Source organism: Aphelocoma coerulescens, chromosome 13 (assembly GCF_041296385.1).
Source record: "Aphelocoma coerulescens isolate FSJ_1873_10779 chromosome 13, UR_Acoe_1.0, whole genome shotgun sequence".
Classification (NCBI taxonomy): domain Eukaryota; kingdom Metazoa; phylum Chordata; class Aves; order Passeriformes; family Corvidae; genus Aphelocoma; species Aphelocoma coerulescens.
This window is the reverse complement of record NC_091027.1, coordinates 17,971,485-17,977,060: the sequence shown is the minus strand read 5'-3', so window position 1 is coordinate 17,977,060 and position 5,576 is coordinate 17,971,485. Positions and strand designations below refer to the sequence as shown.

At 54.5% G+C, this 5,576-nt stretch overlaps 1 long non-coding RNA gene and 1 other non-coding gene across 2 annotated transcripts; both read left to right on the top strand.

The window, feature by feature from the left end:
- Positions 1–1,071: 1,071 nt before the first annotated feature.
- LOC138118139 (uncharacterized) lies at positions 1,072–2,653 on the top strand. The gene is made up of 3 exons (XR_011155010.1): positions 1,072–1,215; positions 1,510–1,744; positions 2,349–2,653. It is a non-coding gene; the product is annotated as an uncharacterized lncRNA (long non-coding RNA).
- On the top strand, positions 2,004–2,206 carry LOC138118431 (small nucleolar RNA SNORA74). Its single transcript, XR_011155127.1, has one exon. It is a non-coding gene; the product is annotated as a small nucleolar RNA SNORA74 (small nucleolar RNA).
- Positions 2,654–5,576: the final 2,923 nt, after the last annotated feature.

Here is a 5,576-nt window from a genome sequence, read left to right as displayed (position 1 = left end):
GGATGTACTTCATCATTTACTGTGGTGGGCACCTCCAGGCCCACAGCCAAGCAGGTTCAGGCTCTGGTGAGAAGAACTTTTGTCCCCTCGGTGTCTGTCCTGGCTGGGGACTGTGATGATGACGCGTTGCAGGTGTTTGTACCCGCACTGCACTATGAGAGACACCAGCCTTGCTCGGCTCCCACACAGCAGAGATGGGGCAGCCATGGCCTCAACACTGCCTTTTCCTCTTTTAGGAGATATAGCGCTCTTTGAGGTGCTGCACCTAGGTCAGGGCAATCCCAGGCATGAGCACAGACTGGGAGCTCATTGACCAGCAGAGCAGGACTTGGAGGTTCTCGTGGATGAAAAGCTGGACATGAGCCAACAATGCGCAGCAGCAGCCCAGAAACCCCCATGTGCGGGGCTGCACAGAGGAGTGGGCAGCAGGTGAGGGAGGGGATTGTCCCCCTCTACTTTGCCCTTGTGAGACCCCCCTGCGGAGCTGCTCCAGCCCTTGGGGCCCAGCATCAGAAGGGTCTGGGGCTATCGGAGCGAGTCCAGAGGAGGGCACACAGATGCCCTGAGGGCTGGAGCCCCTCTGCTCTGGAGCCAGGCTGGGAGAGCTGAGGGTGTTCACCTGGAGAAGAGAAGGCTCCAGGCAAAACTTAAAGCCCCTTCCAGGGCCTAAAGGGGCTCCAGGAGAGCTGGAGAGGGACTTGGGATGAGGGCTGGAGGGACAGGACACAGGGAATGGCTTCCCAGTGCCAGAGGGCAGGGATGGATGGGATATTGGGCAGGAATTGTTCCCTGGGAGGGTGGGCAGGCCCTGGCACAGGGTGCCCAGAGCAGCTGTGGCTGCCCCTGGATCCCTGGCAGTGTCCAAGGCCAGGTTGGACATTGGGGCTTGGAGCAGCCTGAGACAGTGCAAGGTGTCCCTGCCCATAGCAGGGGTAGGACGAAACGATCTTAAAAACCCCTCCCAGCCCATACCGCTCTGTGACTGATTACCGAGTTTTCCCCGCCCCGGGGGGAGCGGCCGAAGCGAGCGGGGCGGTGCCTGTGGAATCACCTCGGCAGCGCGGGACGGCTCGGTCCTTCTCTGCCTCCGCCCCCGTGAGGAGGAGGAGCGGCTCTGGCCGGGCCGGGATCCCTCGGCTCGCCGCCATGAGGGGCCGCCGCCATGAGGGGCCGCCGCCATGAGGGGCCGCCGCCATGAGGGGCCGCCGCCATGAGGTGAGGGGGGACGGGGAGGGGTGGCGGCGGCAATGGGGCTGCAGACCGGGGCTCCGGGGACGGAAAGCACCACCTGAAATACTCCCATTTTTTTATTTACTTGTTTCTGCATCCCGCGGTGCCCCGGGACTGGGGGTGTTGCTCGGCTGTGCCGTTCAGCACTAATTCCTCAACCTTTTGCTCGATTTGCTGCCTTTTTTTCCTCTCCCACAAGCCAGGCCGCTGCTGTTGAGCTTTATGAATACAGATTGAATTAATGGATTATTTGCGATATTTCTGCTGTCCTCTCTGTAGGTCTTCAGGCGATGGGGGGGATCGAGGTGAGCCGGAGCTGTGGGTGGCCGGGAGCCGCCCGAAGGAGCAGCCCTGAGGGGACCCGACACCGTCGTGTGCGAAACCCCCGAGCCGTGCTGTGCTGGGACGGCCAAACGAGGCATCCCCGGGAGGGCACTGGAGCCTGCGGAGAGGAGATGTGAAGGGACAGCCTGCCTGAGAGGCACAGGAAAAGCTCTGGAGCAACGTGGGTGAGGTGTGACCATGAGCCAAGCAGGGGAAATGAGCAAAAATGTTTGTTTTGCTGTCTTAAATTAACTGAAAGGCTTCTGCTGGCTCCTGTGTTAGCCTCAGGTCCTCGGGGTGGAAATAATATGGTTTATCCAGTGATAGGTTTAGCTTATCTGTTCCTCTTGCTGGATGAAGCCTTGGTGAGAGCAGTCATCACTAGAAAGATGATCACTAGAAGATCACGTTTTTCTGCCCTGTAAAGCCCCCAGTTCTGTTTTCTTTCTCCCAGCAGTAGTCAGCTGCCCGTGGCTGCTCGGTGCCTGTGCCAGTGTTATGCTGCTGGGAGAGAAAGGTGCTGCCGAGTTCTCCTGGCACCAGCGGGGCCGTCCTGGCGCTCGGTGGTGCCAGGTTTTGGCAGTGCTCTGCATGCCCGAGAGTGGAGTAACTCCTGCCCGTGGAGTTAGAGCCTAGATTGGATGCAGACAACACACAGAAAATGAAAAAATCTGCTGCAGATATTTTAATATGCATCTTTCACATAAAAATGGATATCGCCTAATTAACTGGTCAGTGCTACAGGTTGAATGGGGGTCCTCCTTTTAACTGTCTTTCCTGGGTTTTTATTGCAGGCAAGTGGTTGGTGTGGGGCTTGCTGGAGCAGCAGGAGTGGTCAGAAGAAAAGCTGTCGATGCTGCTTTGAAGATCCTTGTTTGAAAGGTATTGGGAAGATGGAAACCTGGAGCCCACAGCTTAAACGGGGCAGCTGGAGAAGGACTTGTTTTCAGGATCTGGCTGTAGGAATTGGAAGCATCAAAGGTGGTTTGGGGCAAGGTACAACAAGAATTACATGTACAATTTACTGTTAATCTCCTCACTGCTTTTTTAACATACATTTCTGTATGACCTCAATTAAACATATTTATATTTAAGCTTGCTCAGTTTGTTTTTCATTATCTTACAAGGCTGTTGGGTGCAGCAGGATTTGAGAGTGGTGTTGAATTCTTATGGGAGACTGGAGTGAGTGAGGCACCAGCTCTCATCCCTGGGCCTGGGGGAAAGGGAGTCCACAAAAGGTTGGAAAAGGCTAATGAATATGTAAAATAATCTAAACTGGTGGGGAGGGGCAAGATGGCCCTCAGGGATTCAGACAACAGCAGTGTTTAAATGCAAAAGTGGGAACAAAAGGAGTGTTTTGCTCTCTCCAAGATGAGATTTAGATCCCTTTGGATTCTGTGCAGTCTTCTTAGGACCCCTGTGCTTGTGAAATAATCCAAACTCCATAAATGTACCTGACACTGCTTGTTTAGCCATGAGCCCTTCTGTCACCTGAATATCCTGAGCTTTGAATGCAGTTTTTATACAGCATGTGGAAATACTTGTTAAAATACTCAACATTATCGGGAGAAATTTTTTTCCTGGTTGAAGCCTGTGAGTTTCTCTGTTTCTGTAGGAACAAATCCTACCTGCAAAACTAACCAAGGATTTCCCTGTGGATTTATGTTGTGCCCAGCAATCTTCCTCTTTCCCAGATGGGTGCCACAGGGCTGGGTGCCTGTTGCCCTCACGGTGGGGGATCCTGTTGGCAGCCAAGGAACACTCACTGTGGAAGGGGGCTCTGCTGCTGGATCAGGTATTTCCAAAAGTGGCAAAAATGGGGAATATGGGCTCTGTCAGCCACATAAAGCATGTGCCATATGGACAACAAATACAAGTTGACAGGCTTATTTCCTCAAAAAAAGGTCTCTGTAATAAAGCTCTATGACACTCATCTCAGGGCTGAACCCAAGACTCAGAAAAGGCAGAACAGGGAAGAAAGTCTGTTGGCAGTGGCAATTCTCCCCTCAGAGCAGCTCTGCTCAGTGAATGCCTCACCATGAGAGCTCTGCTGAGGCCCTGCAGCTCAGCATGTCGTTTTTTTCCCAAATCACAGAATTCCAGAATGGCTTGGGTTTCAAGGGACCTTAAAATTGCATCCAGTGCCACCCCTGCCATGGCAGGGACACTTCCCACTGTCCCTGACTGCTCCCAGCCCCAATGTCCAGCCTGGCCTTGGGCACTGCCAGGGATCCAGGGGCAGCCACAGCTGCTCTGGGCACCCTGTGCCAGGATCTCACCATCTTCACAGCCAAGAATTTTTTCCCATTATCCCATCCATGTCCTGTCCCTCCAGCCCTTGAAAATTGTCTCTCTCCATGTTTCCTGCAGCTCCTTCAGGCTCTGCAAGGCCCCACTGAGGTCACCCCAAAGCTTCTCCTCTCTGGGCTCACCAATGCCAGCTCTCCCAGCCTTTCCTCCCAGCAGAGCTGCTCCATCCCTCGGATCATCCTGGAGCCTCCTCTGGCCTGGCTGCAGCAGCTCCAGGCCCTTCCTGTGCTGGGCCCCAGGGCTGGGGCAGCTCTGCAGGTGGGGTCTCACCTGAGGGGGCACAGGGGCAGAATCCCCCCTGCCCTGCTGCCCACACTGCGGGATCTGCCCAGGGCAGGGGGGTTCTGGGTGCTGGGGCAGGTCCAGCTTCCAGCTTTGTGCACAACTGGAAAATAAAAAATAGGGATGTCCTAAAGTAGTCAGCACAAGCACAGGCTCGGGGGTCTGGAGCTCGGGGTGTCACCTGTGGCAGGAAGGGGACAGCCAGCACTGTGCAGCACAAAGGCAATCAATAAAGGTCAAAATGATTCACCTTGGCCCCACTTTGGTGCCTCGAGCGAAGGACAGCAAAGGGAATTGGGAGAGAACCCATGAAGTCCAAGACTGGCGGTGAAATAAAGCTGGGAAATGGAGCAGGACCTGCATTCACGCTCGGGAAATGTCAGCATGATTTATGGTTCTGTTTAGGAGCACAATACATTTTGCAATCTATATATGAGTTTTACCAGGCAAAAGTGGCTGGATTGCTTCACATTTGCTCTGCTTTTACTGCTCTGCAGCACCACAGCACCGGGGGATTGTTAACTGAGATTTATGAGTTTGTTTTTGAGCACTTAATTGTTTTTTACCCTGAGCTTGTTAAGAGCTTGATTTCTTGTGATTGTTCTCTGAGCACTTCCATGTTATTTCAACATGTATATTGCACCACTTCCATTTTTTAAAAATACCTTAGGTGTGATTGTTTCATTGTGCTCTCCACACTTCTAGAGAAGAAAAATCAGCCTGTGATGAATTGTACAGGCATATTTTCCCTTTCCCCCGGAGCTTTCCCTGAATTCACGTACACACCCTCGCCTTTGTAAAGCTGCTGGAACACAGCAGCTTCCAGGCTGATGGAGAGACTGGCTCTTTAGGCACAAAATTAAATAGGGAAGAAAGATGTTGACTATGAAAGCAAACCAAATAACGAATAGTACTTGCCGGGTTGCACGAGTACCTTGGTCACAGCCCTGGGCGTCAGGCGGGCAGCGGCACAGGGACCGCTCCTCATCCAGCACCAGGTGGCAATGTGGGATCAGAGGAGCAGCACAGCCTCGCACATCGGCCGCAGGGCCTTTCTGCCAGAATCTTCTAACGAGTCTCACAGCCAGCGAGAGCCCAGTTTTGAATATTTTAGCGATGGTGACACCTGCGTTGTGCTGAGGAGAGCGGCCTTGGGCAGGGCGGGGCTGGCTGCCCGTGAGTGTGCCCTGGGACACAGGGAACGGCGCTGGGGACCAGAGGATACTCTGGATATCCCGGACACCCCGGATATCCTGGACACCCTGGATACTCCGGATACCTCGGATACGCAGGACACACCCCGCAGCAGCGCTGCCGGCGGCGCAGCTCCCCGGCAGAGGCTGAGGGGAGACGCGAACCCGCGCTGGCGGAGCCCGCACCCCTCCCGCCAGGGGGCGTGGCCGCCGCTGCGCCCCGCCCCCCGCGCCATC